The sequence below is a fragment of the Pogoniulus pusillus genome, chromosome 9 (assembly GCF_015220805.1).
Source record: "Pogoniulus pusillus isolate bPogPus1 chromosome 9, bPogPus1.pri, whole genome shotgun sequence".
NCBI classification, from domain to species: domain Eukaryota; kingdom Metazoa; phylum Chordata; class Aves; order Piciformes; family Lybiidae; genus Pogoniulus; species Pogoniulus pusillus.
The window spans coordinates 26,980,681-26,999,318 of NC_087272.1; the positions used below are offsets into that span (position 1 = coordinate 26,980,681).

At 39.2% G+C, this 18,638-nt stretch overlaps 1 protein-coding gene across 1 annotated transcript in view; it reads right to left on the minus strand.

The window, feature by feature from the left end:
• The window catches only part of SORBS2 (sorbin and SH3 domain containing 2), a 146,245-nt gene extending 133,330 nt beyond the window's left edge, over positions 1–12,915 (minus strand). Inside the window, exon 1 of the mRNA XM_064149003.1 lies at positions 12,265–12,915. The gene's annotated coding sequence lies outside the window, so the exon portion shown is untranslated. The remainder of the gene's footprint in view (positions 1–12,264) is intronic.
• Between the last annotated feature and the right edge of the window lie 5,723 nt (positions 12,916–18,638).

Consider the following 18,638-nt stretch of genomic DNA (forward strand, 5'->3'; position numbering starts at 1 on the left):
TTGTTTGCTATCTGTGCTCTCGATAGCACCATTAATTGCAGAACAGGTTTGTGAACTACAGACATACTTCTCCTAAATGAGGAAAGACAAGTTGGTGTTGGCCGTGTTTACAGCAACATAAGATGTTACAGTTTTATTGCCAGTTAATTGCCCTATATTTATTTATTTGCAGGACAGAACTAATTCTTCAACTAACAAAACTGGACTCTTATTTAGGTGGCAAGTACTGTGATGATAATACAAAAGTTGTTGTGGGTGACATTAATTAAAGAATTTTTAACAATTTCCTAATTCTCTTTCATCAGTACTCTGATCACGGAACACGGTTAATTAATAAAGAATCTGAAACTACAGCCATGTTTTCCAGCAAAGGTTTTCTGCCTGTATAGAAAGAGACTCTACAGACACAAAAAACCACTTCCCCATCTCTGTTTTTGGTAGGCAGTATGACACACTAAGGTCCAAACACACTTTTGAAGAGATTTAGCATATACATATGAAAATCAGGCCTTTTAAGAGATGCCAGTTCATATAATAGAGGCCAGTGCTAATTAGGAAGGCATAGAGAAGAGTCCCCAAAAACACATTCAGATAGTAACAAATTGATAGTTAGAACAATGTATTTTGCGTGTCAGGTAAAAGAAGTAGCACCTGCACTTGTACCATAAACCTAAACCCACGGCAGTTGAAGTTACTCACAAAAGGACTTGAAGAGCACAAATACAAACATCACAATCACATTTCAGGCAGATCTTAGGATACGTGAGAACTGGAAGTCAAAGGCAATGTAACTTCAAGTAGATATTCTATTTTGTATGCCTGACGTTTTACACTTATTAGGTAATTTCCTCTCTTTGAAAAATAAACATATGGAAAAGCAGATTTCCCTTCCTAGAAACTGTTTACTTCCTCAGAATTGTAACATCCTCTGTTTTTCAAAGTTCTCCAACTATTAATCACATGATAATTTTCTTCCTATACCAGGTGTCTCAAAATACTCTTTTTTACCTCAAAGGTTTTAAATTTTTCATCAGCTTATTTCTGTTCAAAACAGAAATTCTCAATTCTAACCCGTAACAAAAGGTCACCATAAGCAACAATGGAGTAATTTCGCACTTAAGAAAACTAAAGGATGAAGGCAGTGACTTCTGGTATCCTCCGCTTCTAAAATGTCTTGAAAGCTTCACATACAAGGGAAAACAAAATGGAGAAGTTGAAAAGCAAATTCAACTCTCCTGTATAAATTTAGCAAGGAAAGAATGTCAGTTTTCTATCTTACCTCCTGAAGGAGAATTTAAAGTTGCCAAATTTGTTGTACATGAAAACATCAAAAGTAGACTTACTAGATATATCATAAAAGAAGTTTAACTATTACAAATTTACTGTCAACAGCACATTCCCTGCATTGTCTTCTGCTAACAAACCCAATGACTTGCAATTTAAGCTCACAAACATCAGTTTCCTACAGCAATTAAACAAATTCATAGAATCATAGGATCAATCAGGTTGGAAGAGACCTCCAAGATCAGTCAGTCCAACCTAGCACCCAGCCCTAGCCAATCAACTAGACCATGGCACCAAGTGCCTTATCCAGTCTTTTCTTGAACACCTCCAGGGACGGTGACGCCACCACCTCCCTGGGCAGCCCATTCCAATGGCAAATCACTCTCTCTGTGAAGAATTTCCTCCTAACATCCAGCCTAGACCTCCCCTGGCACAACTTGAGACTTGTTCTATTGATGGTTGCTTGGGAGAAGAGACCAACCCCCACCTGGCTACAACCTCCCTTCAGGGAGTTGTAGACAGCAATGAGGTCACCCTGAGCCTCCTCTTCTCCAGGCTAAACAACCCCAGGTCCATCAGCCTCTCCTCAGAGGGTTTGTGTTCCAGGCCTTTCACCAGCTTCGTTGCCCTTCTCTGCACACATTCCAGCACCTGAACATCTCTCTTGAACTGAGGGGCCCAGAACTGGACACAGTACAGTGTCATAAGGAGAATATACGACGAACATGTAGTATCCATTTTAGTAATCTTCATATTCTTGCTATATGGGGGAATAGAATCAACAATCAACAGTTATCTGAGGACTAGAATTTAAAACCAGAGTACAACAGAGTGGAGGAAATCACTAATAGTTTTATGTACTACCTGTACAGCTTTTGGTTATTTATAACAAAATCAGCTTATGATAGACTGGCGGCATGAACTATAAACATGTCAGTTGAGATCAAAGTCTAACTGTCCCTGTGCTGAGTACTTCAAAGCATTTTTACTGTGCATTTAATAAGAGAAAGAATATTGAAATACAAACTATCTCTGTGCTAATGACTCTGTAGGTATGGATGACGTAAGAAGTCAACATATAAAATCTTTTTATGATACAATATTGAACCACTGCTGCCTTTGTAACAAGATATACCTCTGTTTCCCGATTCATTTTCCTGAAACTAAGATGACCCTTTATCTTGATTCAGATGGTGACACTTCAAGCTTGCAGGTGTGTCCGATACAGGCAGCACAGAAAAATAAGTGTGATAAAACACCACAAGCATACTGACCTCAATTTTCAAGTCTGGTTAGCATTTGTAAGATCCCAGCTTGAAATGTATAACAGAATTTGAAAGTAACTTGTGATGTTACATCAAGTTTCAGGAGTCAAAACTAATTATGTATCTGCCAGGCCAACAAAAAATGATAAAACGTGTGTATACTTCGGGTAATACACAAACTGTAAATAAGGACAGCAGGTGTATTCAGATGGTGCCAACCTTTTCAGCACAGATCTTACTAATAAGACCCAAATGTTTTTGTAAATTTAAAAAAAGAATAAGTAAAATAAAAATGAATTATTTCAAGTGACATAAGTAGACAATAGTGTAATAATTTGGGTTTCTATTAATCTTTTAAGTATTCTGAGTAGTCTCCACCAGGCACTTAGGTCTGAATCTAAGACTAGAGAAGCTTCTCCTAAAAAAAATGGAAGATGAAGCCTACAGAGGTCTAATTAAAATTTAGATGATACTGAAGATTAAAGATCCGAGATGATTACACAAAAGAAAGCTTGCAATATAATTATTCTTTTAAGTCATGTTTGAACTCAGGCTACCTTCAAACTTCCAGCTTAGCTTGGCTGATAATTTGAAATCCAAGCACACAAACTAAGGAACACCATCCATAAAGAATCTGAGGCCTAATACTGAGGTGCATATAAAGCAAAACGCACAAGACGTCCCACTAACACTCTAATACAAAACCCAGGAGTTAGGATGGAGAATTGTCAGCAAATAGAACACAGCAGAAGCAGCAGATAGCTCAGAGTGTAAATAGGTGTTTCACAGATGGTTTGAGGTACCGACTTCAGAACTGGAGAATCAAGTTCTCTCTTTTACAGTGGCCAGCTAAAAGGAGTCCCACAGTAACTGCTTTCTGAAGGGTTGCTCTTACCTCCAAACTACCTATTGCCTCAGAATCACACGGTTCTATTGGTGGTGGAGGGCAGCTAGAGAGAATCCTATTTCCATAATGGATATTCACATAACTATTTGAAAAGACAAGTCAAACTTTCCAATGCTTCGTCCAAAGTGTTTCTGAGCAACCAGGACCTGACCATTTGGATTTCTCAAGAATAAAACACAACAGAAGGAATAAAATCAAGAGGAAGACCAATTGGTTTCCAAATCTGCAAATTGGGATTGAAATTCTTAAGTGCACATATAAGGTGTTCATATAAAGTGTACATCCCACCTTACCTGGAGGAAGCCCTGGCATGAGAAATTTCACTAGAAAGCAAATGTAATGACTTTTTGTTTGTTTGTTTTTAAAACACAACAGACCTGGAATACTCAAGCATATGAATTCCTCAAGGACCTGGCTCATTTTTCCTCACATTTGCATTCTCTTCACTCTCCTAAGCAGTGTGTCGTGGCTCTTCTTGAAAGGACAGATTTCACAGCACTTTTGAAGATTTTTCCCCACCCCACTCTGGTGCCCCACCAGGAATGCCATTCCTTAGGCCTCTGTCATCACACAACGTAACTACAGTATCTGTGCCTGCAAGTTTTGGCAATGTTTTCTGATCTATGCAACCCATAAGGCCAGTCTTTATTGTTTGCTTTGAAGCCACCATACTTGTCCCTGTACCAGAACAATGGGTACATACAGCTGGTTCCTTGTCTTCTTACAGCAGCAATTAAAGGTTGGACTGGATGATCTTTGAGATCTCTTCTAACTGGATGTATTTTGTGCTAACTACACATTTTCCCTCTTACATTTTCCTAATTCTCTTCCTGTCTCCTCTTGCAACTACCAAAACTCTCCTTACAGCTTTAGGCAATAGTTGTTCAGATTTTCCCACATAGCTCTTTATCCATTCACAAGAGCAGTTGCCTTTTCTCATACCAACACTTTCCAAGTTTATCTATAAAGCTGCTATTTGCTTGTCCCTCAAACATTTTGATCTTCATTTCAGCTACAGGAAATCAGGAAACCACTGGCATCATGGTAAAGTAGTGATCAAAGACACCTGTTAAAAAACCTGCTCTCAATTTACATTTGCCATCAAGCGCACCCTATTGCAAAGAACACAACCATTTCTTTGCATGGCAATGACCTAATATCGATATAAACAATTACTTAAACACAAGAGCTTCCTCTCAAATCCAACTCAGGTGACAGTCTTTGAATCTCATAAAGAAATAATTCATCTGCCCTTTCTCTTCTGTTGGCTAATGATTCACAGAGAGTGAATGGCAGAATTAAGTGGAACACATCTACATAGAAATAGTGTAACAACTATTTGCTGTCTTACTTTTTGCACCTCTTAGTCACACTGACATGTTTATTGTCATTTGTGGTCTTTAATCTAAGCAGTGACAGATTTTAAAGAACTATGTTTTAAATAATTACACCACTTAATATTTAAAAACAGTAAACAAATTCACACCTGGATTGATTCAGCATAACATCTCTGCAATTACTTTTGCCTTGCTCATAAGAAAACTATTAACTCAAGCTGAAAAGCATCCTTCTAATGCATTAACTAGAACAGGAGCAAACTTCCCAACAGCTCTTCTAGAGTTTGTTGTCTTGACAATAAAGCGTGTCCTGAATCTGGCCTTTACTCAGAATCATAAATCAGTCACCTGTGAGTCAAATGCCACTGGTAGAAGCATGTGAACATGTAAATATACAGCTATGCAAATAAGGAATTAAAATCCTCCCTCTCGTGCTTGCTTAAAAGTAGATTGATAATATTCAAGGCTCAGATGACATGATTCATATCTGTAAAATGACCCTTACAGAAGAGGTCTCTTAAAATGCTTGAGTTTGCCTGATTATCTGCATATATGTCAAAACAAAACCTTTGGTTTAGTCTTCACTCTACTGTCAAACCTGTCAGCATTGCACTTAGCTCTCATACCTCTCATACAGTGACACTTCACTTGATTGGCCTCTTTTATATTTTACTTGTTCAAAGTAAACCATTTTACTGCATCTGCCACACTGAAATTATTTCTTCAAGATTCCTGAACCTCAAAATCTTCTCCAAAAGCAAGGCAGTACAATCACCATGAAATTGCCAACCTGAGAAAGTGTCACTGCTTAGTTTCCTGTTCTTAAGAACTTCACTAGAAACAAAATTACATAAAAATGTGCTGATGACTGCCAGTTTCTGTCAGGATTTGCTGATTAAAATGTGTAAAAGTAATGACTGGCTAGAAGGAACAGGGTGATGTACGTGATCAATACATGACTCAAATGATATATGCTGAATTTTTCCACTGGTATCCCTTCGTGCTGCTGCTTGTTTGTCTCTAAAATCATTACTATAAATAGGAAAAGAATTCAGTGTTGATGCCTAAAATCAGTCAATAGCTGCTTAAGATTTTCATAAGTGTAACGTGCACAGAAGTCAGCAGTGTGACCTCTATGTTCAAAAGGGAATTATTTATTACACATTTAAAGACCAAAGTTTAGGATTAGCTCAAATGATAGTCTTTCTGACATTCAAACCTTGCATAAATGTCTCATACCATACATTTGCCTAAAATACCAAGCCAAAACTGAGGCCATCTCATCCATTAACCCACTCCTTATTGTGGCCTATACTGTCTGTTTTGCTAGAGAGAACAACATTTTGTGCTAGAGATTTGCTAAATAAACTTAGTCAAACACAATTCTTTGTAAATCTCACCCAACCAATAATTACATCATATCTCAGTCAGCCTTATTTAGCATTGTGCAAGGTACTATAAAAGCTCTTATTCAAGTAACAGAACAAAAGAATTTGAGGTGCTCAAATGAACAAAAAATTTGGCAAGAAACAGGCATTTAGTAACTCACAAATGTAATTTTGCACCTGCTTGATTACTTTGGTGCTAACAATATCTTGATTTCATATTATATTTATATCTACAAAATATATTGTTGGGGTTTAGAATTGTGTATAGGATTCTGGTAGTTTTGGGTTTTCTTTGTCTTTGGTTGTTGCTTTTTTTTTGCGTGTGTGTGTGTGGTTTTTTGTTGTTACTTTTTTATATTAAGCATCCAAACACCCAACTTAATTATCTGCTCCACACTTTGTTCTGTTGCCCTGAATAGCTACTTTTTCCCTGTGGTCACACTTTGAATAGTGAAAATACTGTTTGTATGTGCAGAGGGCACTGTAGTAATGGGTAATTCCTACTTCACACATTTTTCAGACATCAGAATTGATCCAGATAAGTGAGTTATGGATAGCCTCCCCCCTCTCATTTGCTAAATTTAAACCTTGGCACAGTATTACCTTTTAGGAAGTCAGTCATAGTGTATATCCTTGTTCTAGGCAGATTCGAACCAGTTTATGAGATTAGCTGCAAACAGCCACAAAATGTTTGGGTTTTATTTGCATTTCATTACAATCAATAGATCAAACCCAGCCAATCCTAACTGCTATGAATTGGAATTTGTACTTTTATGGGGGTTGTGGTATAGCCTACGTTGCATTTGCACTTAATCTTATTCATAGTAAAAATGTAAATCAGATCAGTTTGCTTTCACGACTCATTCTGACTTTTCTCTATATCACAAACTCAAGCACTAATAGCTCTTTTACAGTCTACATTTCAGAAATCCTTATTCTTACTCTTTTACTGGCATTCTTTAATGCTAAACCTAGAGAAGGTTCACTATATTTCATCAAGATTCACAGACTGCATTGGGTTGGAAGGGACCCTCAAAGATAATTTTGTCTGACCCCTCCGCAGTCAGCAGGGACACCTCCTATCAGATCAGGCAGCTGAGGGCCCACATCGAGTCTGATCTTGCACGTCTCCAGGAAAGGGGCCACAACCACATCCCAGGGCAACCTCTCCCATCGTTTCAACACTCATTTTTAATAGCTTCCTCCTTATGTCCAACCTAAATCTACCTTGCTCCATCAAGTCTCCTATAAATAGCCAATTTCTCTTTCAAACCCTTACCTCAAGTACAAATATTTGTAACTTCTTAACACAGGAAAACTTGTACCTCCATCACTTACTGTTCACACCTTTAAGTAATGTCTATGAACTTCTGCAAAGTGGTGCACACTGTGCTTTCCGTGGCATCATGCACTTGTGCCTATCCCACTGAGAGATACATGGCTTTATTAAACATGGTAACATTCAAGGCACACTATGATGATGAAGCTTTACATTCAGGCAACAGTTAATGAGTCCTCAGACAGCATGGTTAACATACTGGAAAAAAGCCTACGGCTGTCCTGCTTTAGACACAGTCCTTACCCTATCTCAACATAACTACACCATCCAACCCAAACCTTCTTAGGAAACACTCAATTGCCTTTCAGTCTTGCTACAGTTGAACTCGAACTTCATCTACTGATGCTGCTCAAATAAAAAAAAACAACATAAATATCAGGCACTGGATCCATTGTTTTTCAACTGTTTGAAAAAAACCACAAAAATCCTTCCACATATTTTGACCTTCAGCCACAACTACAGATTTCCTATTAGCACAGTGTTGATCCTATAAACAAATGTAACCTTTAGAAATCAATGCCTTTTACTGTTTTTACAAGCCTCAATGAATTTGATTTTCAGCTATGAGAATTTGAGTTACTGATTCCATTTCCCTTGGAATTCCTTTGTCTCATGCACCTCTGCCTTTACTTTTGGGTCCTGAAGAAGCAAAGGAGTAAAACCACTATGCTGTGGACAAACTTGGCTAATCAGCAGCTGCTGCTAAAGATAACTTTAGTGATGTACAAACTTTAGATGTAAAAATAACTGTACATTTCTTAAAAACTTGTACACAAAATGCAACACAAGAGCTTAGCTGTCATTATTCTATGTCTCAGTATTATTTAATAGGTATTTTCTGAAAACACTAATGAAAAAGTTGTGTATAGTTTGATCATAGCAAACACTGAGAAGAAGGATCACTTTTTCTGCCATAATATTTTTTCCCCACCATCTCTGGGGCTTGGGATCTTGAGCATCAACTCTTTAAAAAGTGTACTTGGGTTAATTAAGAACACAGAACATCTGTGCTACTCAGCCTCCTGATGGTGGTTGGTGAGGTTTTTAAGGGTGGATGAATCAGAACACTATCTTTATTCAGTACAGTAAGATGAAAAAAATCAGTCTATTTAGGGAAATAAGTTAGAAGCAGCTGAAGAAAAGGCTGTGTCTTTGGCATTTCCTCTTTTATAGCAGCATTAGCTATGATGTACTGCTGCTATGGAACAATACATCTGAAAAGACTTCATGCTTTAAAACAAACAAGAAATCAGAAGTAGATCTAGAATGTGGTCATCCATCATACCTTTACTCAGAGACTCATGCTGCCCTTTTAAGTATTTACTTCTCTCCTTTCTCACACAGTATCACCAAGGTTGGAAGAGACCTTACAGACCATCAAGTCCAACCCTTCACCACACATGAGATTTTCCATTACATCTGCCCCTTTAAATGCCTTTTTATCTTCTGGTTTAGCCCTAGAAAGTCAAGAATCTTCATGATTTCAGAAAGGTCAACTTTTGTTAAAGCACTTTCATGAAAAGACATAATTTCTCAAATAGGAAGCTATATATGCTACATCCAAGAGCACAGAATGAAAAGACAAACTTGGCAATGAGTAACGTGCTTAATGCAATACTGAAATAATACCACGGGAAAGGATCACCACTATAGTAGGACACAATGCCAAAGCATACCTTTGTAAAATTCTAGTTTACAAACAAGTAGGAATTATCAACTTTTATTTCTGTGTCTGTGCAGACAACATCACTGGAGCAGAAATACTATTCGAAGGTCACATCTGATGCAATTTGCATACTCCAGATGCAACCTCATCATTGCTGTATTGTATTGAACACCTGATCCTTCTGATACAGAAGTCACACTCAGCCACTGCACTGTGTAACACTATACAACATACCCCAGGTTGATATCTGAGCATGTTCCTTGAGCACATGCCATCTGTACTGCTACACGCAGGTTAGGCATATATGTAAGCCTGCAGAGAACACATCCATAAGTTGAAGGTAGGTAACACATTCCCATACTAGCTCTCTCGTCAGGTTACTGTGCTCCAAAGACTGCATAGTAGTTTGATGCTTATCACTGTTTGCTCAAAGTTGATTATTTTAAACAAACAACATACCAAAAAACTATTACACCACTTGGTTCTACCTTTGGTCATCCTGTTTGCGCTAGTACTATTTGCACCAGCTACTATGATACTGCATTTTAGAATTCATCTGCCTGCTTTTGCTTTGCTGGTATCTTGTTTTTATAAGCACAACACATGGACTTAGAGATGCCTTTGAAGGTCGTCCATCTAAAAAAAAAATGTTTGAAGTGATTGTAATGTTAAAGCATGACAGCTGATGGCACTTACTGCTGACCAAGAAAGAGACTTCCAAAACATGTATAATCATCCTTTGGATAAAAATCCATGGCTCTAGTGAAACATTACAACTTCTAAACTTCAGTTGGAACTTGACATTACCCTTTCCAGTGCAAAAATACACAGTTTGTCTTGTGTCATATTATTGCCAAGATCTTACTGTAAACCTTTCATTTATAGGTACACTTCATCATGAGCTGAAAAAATGTCCCTCTGCCTTCATGCTCATTTGATTTCTCCATCAGTGGCCCATTCTATGCCTTTATACCTTACATCACATGGAATTCGTTCATACTGGAGACACATTTTACTTAGTTACTGTTTCTTACCTCTAACTCATTTAAATTCTTCCTCCACACCAGATTCTATTGCAGCACCTCCACAGCCATTACTGACAGTCACCGATTTGATTTACAAATAGCTCTGAGGGGATCGGATGTTGCCAAAGATACAGTAACGAAACAGAGAGAAGATGGGAATTGATATGAGAATAAAGACAAAGGAAGAAAAACAGAACGGAAAGAATGCAGAATGTGTCTTCAAACAATAGCAACTAGTAAGGTGCATCTTTTAGCACCTAATAGGTGTACAATGTTTAGTAATTAGTCATAGCTAGTCTTACACTGTAAATTCTTCATAGTAAGACTATGTCCACCTTAAACTGCAAGATTCCTAATATTCTGCATACTGCTGTATCTATATTTCTTACTGTTAAAACAGAAGCTCTCTCTTTGTTAAAGCCTTACAATCACTTTAAAGGAAACAGCAGCTCTGCTTGTAATTACAGATGCAACCATAAATATTCATATCACACTGTAAATGTGCATGCCACTTCAGAGAACTGCTTTTATCTGTGTTCTTTAGAACAACTTACTGTGTGGACCCCTACACAGAGGTACAGAGAAAGAAGTTTCCTGAGTAACAAAATCCTGGAACAATTCAAGTAAAATGGAGCTTTTCTAAGGGAGAAAATGCATTAGGAGCAATGCATTTATGTATTGTTGCTTCTGAATGCATTGTCTTATTTGGGGGAGAGCTGCTGAACGTGTATGTCCAAGTACATTTGCAGAATATATAGATAGATAGATATGTGTGTATATATAAGTAATACACTGGAATTTGACTCCTAATTACAGTGCACTGGTTACTAATTTAACTATAAAGACACCAGACCTCAAATTCTTGATTTCAGGCCCACTCAACTGTTCAAACAAATGGCTCACATCAGTGTGATTTAAATCCACATAATTGTTAAATAAGAGTTAGGGTAAAAATATTACTTCATTTTCTATAGATTCAAGGTGAATCAGAATATTTGGTTCTCTTACGAGATAAATTTCACACACCTCAGTATTAGCTAATTCAGAAATTGTATTACTCAGTGAGAATACAGTTGGTAGTTCATAAAATGCTTCTAATACAAACACGCTATCTGTCCTGAGAGACTGCAGTTTTATTGACCTAGGTCTAACTATAGTTTTCATCCCCAAAGCAGATGTGTTGTGACTAGTGACTATTCAGAACAAATCATTCTGAGCTGCAAATCTACGGCATTAACCCACAGCCTCAATGAGACCTCTCCCATTTCAATTATTCCCTTACTTTTGTCCTCATGTTTTTATTTTCCCTACTTACTCCAGCCTATCTCAGAATCACTGAGATTGTCCAATAAAAGTTTAACCGTCTTGTGCTATTACTGCGCTCCTTCTCCATGTGGAGTGCTCGCTTCCTTCCTTTTATTCAATGCCAAACGGAGGGACACAATGGGTGTGTTGTGCTCTGTCTAGCACGGTATGTGCGATATCTTTAAAAAGGAGGTGTGAGCTGGCCGTAACACCACTACTTTTAACAGTTCAAGTACCACAAACTAATCAGCCACAGCGCTGGGTCATGCAGTCCATTGAAAGCTCGTGAAAAAGCTGCTTTTTATTATGACCTACATACTGCACAAGCAGCAGTTGGACAATTTAAATCTAGTTACATTGAGGCTGAATACAATGCACGAATTTGAGCAATGCTGAACGCAATTATGTAAGGCTTTTCAAACATGCTTGCAAGTCCTGGAATATTTTATTTCACCCATATTACCCAGATAGTAAATAGCACAATTAAAAAAAAAAAAAAGAAGAATGTTTTCCTTTCAGTAGAAAATGCAAACATACAATTTTGTCAACTACTGGAAACATCCTTCGGAATCAGCAGCCATATGGAACGTCACAATGAAATGTTTACTAGAAAGGCAATCGATTAATTCAGAAGCCACGGGCTACACGCAACCTTTAAATGCAACGATACCTAACGAATCTTATTTCTCGCATGAAGTTTTTCCCATCTCTGTTTTACAAAATTGAAATAGTCCGTGAAAAGGCATACCTCTCTCGCACAAGCCGAGATGCACAGCAGCTTTCTTTTGTGGGGTTGTCCACAGGCGTTGAAGCGCTCCTAAGCCAATCTGCTAATAAGCAGCACGTAAGCTTGCTCAGGGGCTCCCGCCCAGCCCGCAGCGCCGAGCCCAGATGAACCGCACACCTGCTTTTTCCGTAGCGCCCGTTTCCCGGAGCCAGCAGCGTCCAAGAGCAGCAGAAGGAAGGGCAACACCCTTCGCCTGGATCACAGGCTTTCACTCGGAGCAGCTAGCGAGCTGACGAGATAACATTGCAGGGAAACCTTGCCTTTACAAGACAAAACCGCACTCCGCTGCCTGACAGCAGATATGCAGCATTATCACCCTGCATTCCACCTCCGGCCAGCTAGCAGGAGCGGCAGTCACCCGCTTGTCAAGATGGCAGCTTGTAAGCAGGCTAAGCCACCTTAATTACTCACTAACGTGCCCGATTCTTCTGCTTCCTCCGACGAGATTTGTGTTTATTCTCCGGTAAAGCACAGCATAACATGTCACATTGTTTTCCATAAGCAAAATGGCTGGTCCTTTCAGCACTGCCGCAGACAGCTCATTGGGCTCCCCCGGCTTTCCGGAGCCATGGCAACAGCCAACAGCCGGCCCGGCCCGGCGGCGGCAGCAGCAGGCGCGGCGGCAGCGGGCGCGGCCCCGACACCCGCGCTCCTGCCCAGCGCTGTCCGCGCCCGCGGGCGCTGGCACTGCTTTCGGGGGTCTTTATCCGCGCTTTCGGCCCATGAGGCTTAGTGAGTGAGGCTGCTGCAGCAGTGGGCACCCTCTGTAAGCAACCCGGGCTGGTGGGCTGCGAACTACCTTATGAACACCGTAAGACTGTTTTACTATGCATGTATTTGACAGGACACAGCACAAGCACTGAGGGTAAATTAGGTAGGAAGCGCAGGTGTAACCACTATACAATATTCAGCTAGGTTTTCGTCTGTAAAGCTCCAACGATAAAGCCCCAGCCCCTTTTCAATTTCAAAACACTAACCTCTGAATTTACCACATTTACTCCCAGTGTTTATAAACACATTTCTTGATCTTCCTGAGTTAAAGGTTGCTCTTCATTAGATGAGCTTCAAAGTTTGTATATTGCAATAATCTTGAAAACCATTTTACTCTACTTAGAATAACACAAGATGCTAGTTAGAATAAGACAATAACATTTTGATTAGGAATAGGATGAACAGGAGACCTTTGTGAACAATTTAAAACTGCTTACAAAAAATCCTTGCTCTGCGAGTGTCATTATCTTGTATCTCAGCTGTCTAATGAGTCAGGAATAAAAGCAGTAAGGGCACATCCAGCACTCTTCAACCTGAAGTTCTCTGCAAATAATTTAGAAACATTAAATGTATCTAACTGAGCATGCTGCATTTCATGCACAAAAAAATATGAGTGCTGGTTTGACTAAGAATTTTCCACCCCTTCCTTTAACAGTGATCGACTTAGTATGTGTAACAAATCATGGCATTTCCTTGTTCAGTGCCATTCTTTTCTAAGGCTACAGCAGGTTTTTCACCTCTGAGTACAGGTTGCACACAAAGCCCTGCTGCTCCACCACTCCCAGTGGAATTTTTGCTCTCGGGGTTCAAGGGCAGTGGTGTCTCATGGAGTCCCAGGCACAGAACTAAAGTCCACTGTGGTGGGTTGAACACATTTCTTCATCATGCTTCCCTTGTGTCAGCATTAGTTTCTCTGAAAGTGAGTATTTCAAGACAGAAACAGCCTGGAGAGGCTCACCAGGAAACAAGTAGATAAATGCTATTTGGATTTCTGATGTGTTAGAGCCAAAACATTCAAATAAATATAAATAGACCCTTTGACAGTAGCACTAATTTAATCTCATTTCCTCGTCTCTTAGCCTTCTTTACAAAAATGAGTGGGTGTCCAAAACTGCATTTGTCACTAAGGGTCTGTGCTCACATCAGTGAAGTACCCCCAGCTCCCATGACTCAAGCACATACTTTCTGTGCCATGATTACTGTCCAACAGTACTTTTTGATCAAAAAAGGATGTCTGCTGATTTGGAAACCCGATTCTGAAGCTTTTGGCTGCAAAACATTAAACTACTGAAGTAATTATTTACACATAAAGTAAGTATTAAAAGAAAGCCAGTCTGTGTTACAAGAATACCATTTCACTGTGACTAGTTCACTAACTTTTTCGTTAATAAGCAACACAAAACAGATGGCACATCCAGTCACTTGCCTCTGACTGTATTGATGCAGTCACTGACTTTTAAAAACATAAAAAAAGTCTTCTTTAGTAAGCAAATTAAGTAAGCGAAGTAAGCAAAGTGAAGACACAAGCAGGCTTTCTGTCACTTTATCACAGTAACCTACTATGGTTATTGCAGTAATATGCTCTATCAGCAGAATAAAACTTTACTTTTTGAAGAAGCAGAGGTCATAGGTTTATAAAGAGTAGGTTAGAGCTTGGAAAAGTTTCAAGATGTTTGTCGATATCTATGTATCTACTTATAAACAGGTAACACACAGTGGAAGCAGAGTGTTTTCATTACAATGTTCTTAACGTTTGGGGTTTTTGAAACAAGAAAGCAGTTTAAAGACTGCAACTTCATCGTTCAGTCTCTAGGAATCTAAGACTGTTTGTAACTCTCAGTCTGACCTCAGTGGCAGGGTCATCCTGAGTGCCATCACACAGCACACACAAGACAACCAGGCAGTCAGGCTCAGTCATCATAGGTTTGTGAAAGGCAGGTCCTGTCTGACTAATCTGATCTTCTACAACAAGGTGACCCACCTAGTATGTGAGGGAGGGGCCGTGCACATTGTCTACCTGGAATTTAGTAAAGCCTTTGACACTGTCTCCCATAGCATTCTCCTTGAGAAACCGAGGCACAAGGCTTGCATAAGTGCACTCTTCACTTGATTGAAATCTGGCTGGATGGCTGGGCTCAAAGAGCGGTGGTGAATGGAGCTAAATCTAGCTGGTACCCAGTCACTAGTGGTGTGCCCAAGGCTTTAGTACTGTGGCCTGTCCTCTGTGATATCTTTGTTAATGATCTGGATGAGAGGATTGAGTGCACCCTCAGTAGGTTTTCAGGTGACACCAAGCTGGGTGAGTGTAGATCTGCTGAAGAGAGGGGAAGCTTTACAATGAAATCCAGACAGGTTAGACTGATGGGCCTATGCTAGTGGTATGACGTCCACCAAGGCCAGGTGCCACATCCTGCACCAGGGTCACAACAACCCCATGGTAAGCTACAGATTTGGATATGTGTGGTTGGAAAGCTGCAGCTTGGAAAGGTGTATTAGTTGCTAGTTAACTGAACACGGGTCAGCAGTGTGCCCAGGCGGCCAAGAAAGCCAGTGTCGTCTTGGCTTGTGTTAGAAACGCTGCGGCCAGCAGGAACAGGAAGATGATTGTCTCCCTGTACTCAGCACTGGTGAGGCCACACCTCTGGTACTCTGTTCAGCTCTGGGCCGCTCACTATAGGAAGGACATTGAGGGGCTGTAGCGCATCCAGAGAAGGACGATGAGGCTGGGGAAGGGCCTGGAACACATGGCCTACGAGGAGCGTCTGAGGGTGGTTCTGTCTGGAAAAGAGGAGGCTGAGCAGAGGCCTCATTACTCTCTACAGCTACCAGAAGGGAGGTTGGAGCAAGGAGGGGTCTGGCCTCCTTGGTGACAAGCAACAGGACTTGATGAAATGATTACAAGCTGTGGCAGGGGAGGTTTAGGCCGATTGTTAGGAAATAATTCTTCACTGAAAGAGTTCTAAAACACTGGAATAGTCTGGCTAGAGCAGCGGTGGAGTCACTATCCCTGTGGGCATTCATGCGGCATGACAACCTGGTACTTAGGGACATGGTTTAGCGTTGACCCTTCAGCTTTGGGTCAAAGGCTGGACTCAATCTCTGGGGTCTCTTCTATCCAGATATATTCTGTGATTCTCCGATTCTGTAAATGGCACACTTCCATCCGGCTCAGAGTGATGGAGCCTGCAGCATGCACAAAGAACTTGCTGTACACGCATGTGCAATGTTTCCTTCTCTGCGGTGACATAAGTGCAGAAGTAGAAGTTAGAAGATGTCAGAAGAGGTTGAATCTAAGTGCAGATTAAGGCTCCAATTTAGCATAAAGAGATAATTTCACCCAGGGTCAGTCTTGTTTGTAGCTCCTCCAGCTACTGAAGACTGAGTAGATCTCCAGTTATTTGCTTTGTATTTTCAGGTTCTCATCAATAAAAATTCTGATCAATTTTCCATACTGTGAATTCAATCAGATACTTGGTAAAAATGCTGACAAAGAATTCTATCATGATTGCACAGAACAATGAGCTCACTTCAGTATTTAAGATGTGACATTTCATTTAAATAAGGCAATCACTAAAGCATTTTAGAAACATTTTTTAAGGTGTATTTGGAAAAAACTATATGACAGGAGGTATTTTTTTTCAGGGTTACACTTTGATTCATGTTACTCATCACAAGCAGTACAGACATAAAAAGGGATAGAAAAGATGAGAAAACTAACTCTCATTTTCTTAAAAGCAAATATTTGAAAGTTTTAAAAGGAAACCCTGAAGCCTTTTTGTAATTAGAGATGAAAGTGTCTTAACCTAATAAGGCTAGATCCCTCATGTTTTACAGGAGTGTTAAAGATGCTACAGAATTCCTGGAGAAACTTCCACACTATTTCCCACTTCATATTTAGTATTTTACTTTCTGATATAATTTAGTAAAAGAAGCAATGTGGAAGGTGTCACTGCATAATCTCAAACATCAAATATGACTTAAACTTAGCTGTTTGTACATGTAGTTTTGGATTAATGATAGGTGCATTTTAAGTAAATTTGAAAAGGAGTCTGTAACAGAAAAACTCACGGTTTTCCTTTTTGTATTTGTGTGTTTACCAACTGGTTTATTAACATATCATGCATAAGAACATCTATATACTTTATTGTAACTTATCCCAGGAAAACTTAAAAAAAATTAGTATATGTTGAGCCAACATGAAATCATAGTAACTATAGTATAGTGTTCAGTTTTCAGATCTTAACTACAGTATTTCAGAGTAAAAAGGTGAACCTGAGCTCACAGAGACACAATATACAAGGTTCTCCAAATCAAGTGCTTAAATGTCTAGTTTTAACAGAGAATAGCAAATCCTCAAAACTAAACTAACACACAGATGAGCAAGTGTCTTAAAAGTTATCCTCCTCGTTCTTAAAATACCACCAAGGCATCAACTGTAACCTAAAGCCAAACCAAAAACGAGAATCTGCTACTAAAACATGCTATGCTTTCAGAGTATGCCAAGAGTATTGCCGAGACAATTAATTGTTTATCTGGTCAATTTACACTTGAAAATTTTTCAGTCCTGATTGTGTAATGCACTGGCAGTTCTATGGAATAACTACACTAACTCATAAGCCTAAGCAGGAGTTCAGATTAAGTTGATTTAAATTGTGAAGAACATCCTAGGCCTCCTAGTTTCCAGCACCTGCCAAAACCCAAGCTTTACCTCCATTCTGAGCTGGATATCTCTACACTCTGAGTTTCTGTGAATGCCAAATGCCAATCTCAGCAGTAAAGCTCTGTCAAAATGCATTGAGGCCTGAACTCATGCTAACAGTGGTAGAATTAGAAGCACTTAGAGCAAGAAATATTGAGTCTTACAAGAAATTTTGTTCTTCCCAAGCTATTGGAAAAACAAACTTGGAAGTATACACTATGAAGTTTTACATGTATATTCTACATTTGTGTATAAAAGCGTAAATATGAGACTGATTGCTATGTAATGGAAAGGAAATGTTTTTCTGTTTTTACAAGAGTAGGGTAATCTGAATTCTAAAGTGAAAATTTAATTAACTTCTCAGTTACAGATTCTTCACATGTTGCAATTTACAGGGGATGCAAACAAAAAAATAATTCGGATAGAAAGTTCTTCCCCTTGTCTAGACACCATTGGTCAACTCTTCTAGGCTGAAAGTATGTGTGGATTTCTCAAATATCACTATAAGATATTTAGGAAGATGAGCTCATTCAGTCTCTACCATCCTCTTTCCTCCATTCATAATATATAAATCCAAAACTTCCACCTCTCCTCTGCTTTTATTCTTCACCATCTTCCCCTTATCTATACTCTAAAGCCATATCCCTAAGTTATTTGCTAGTGCATTTGCTGCCAAAATGCAGCTTCTCTTTTCTTCTTTAAACCACTGCTTCAGAATTGCAACTTCTTGAGAGCAGCTACCTTAAAGGCTGAGGCCTGTGTACCCCAAATTTGGCAGTGTACTGCTCACCATTCTTTTCAAAACCTGCTTCATATAATTTCTCTGTGTACACTTTATTATAACTATATTTATATACTAATATTT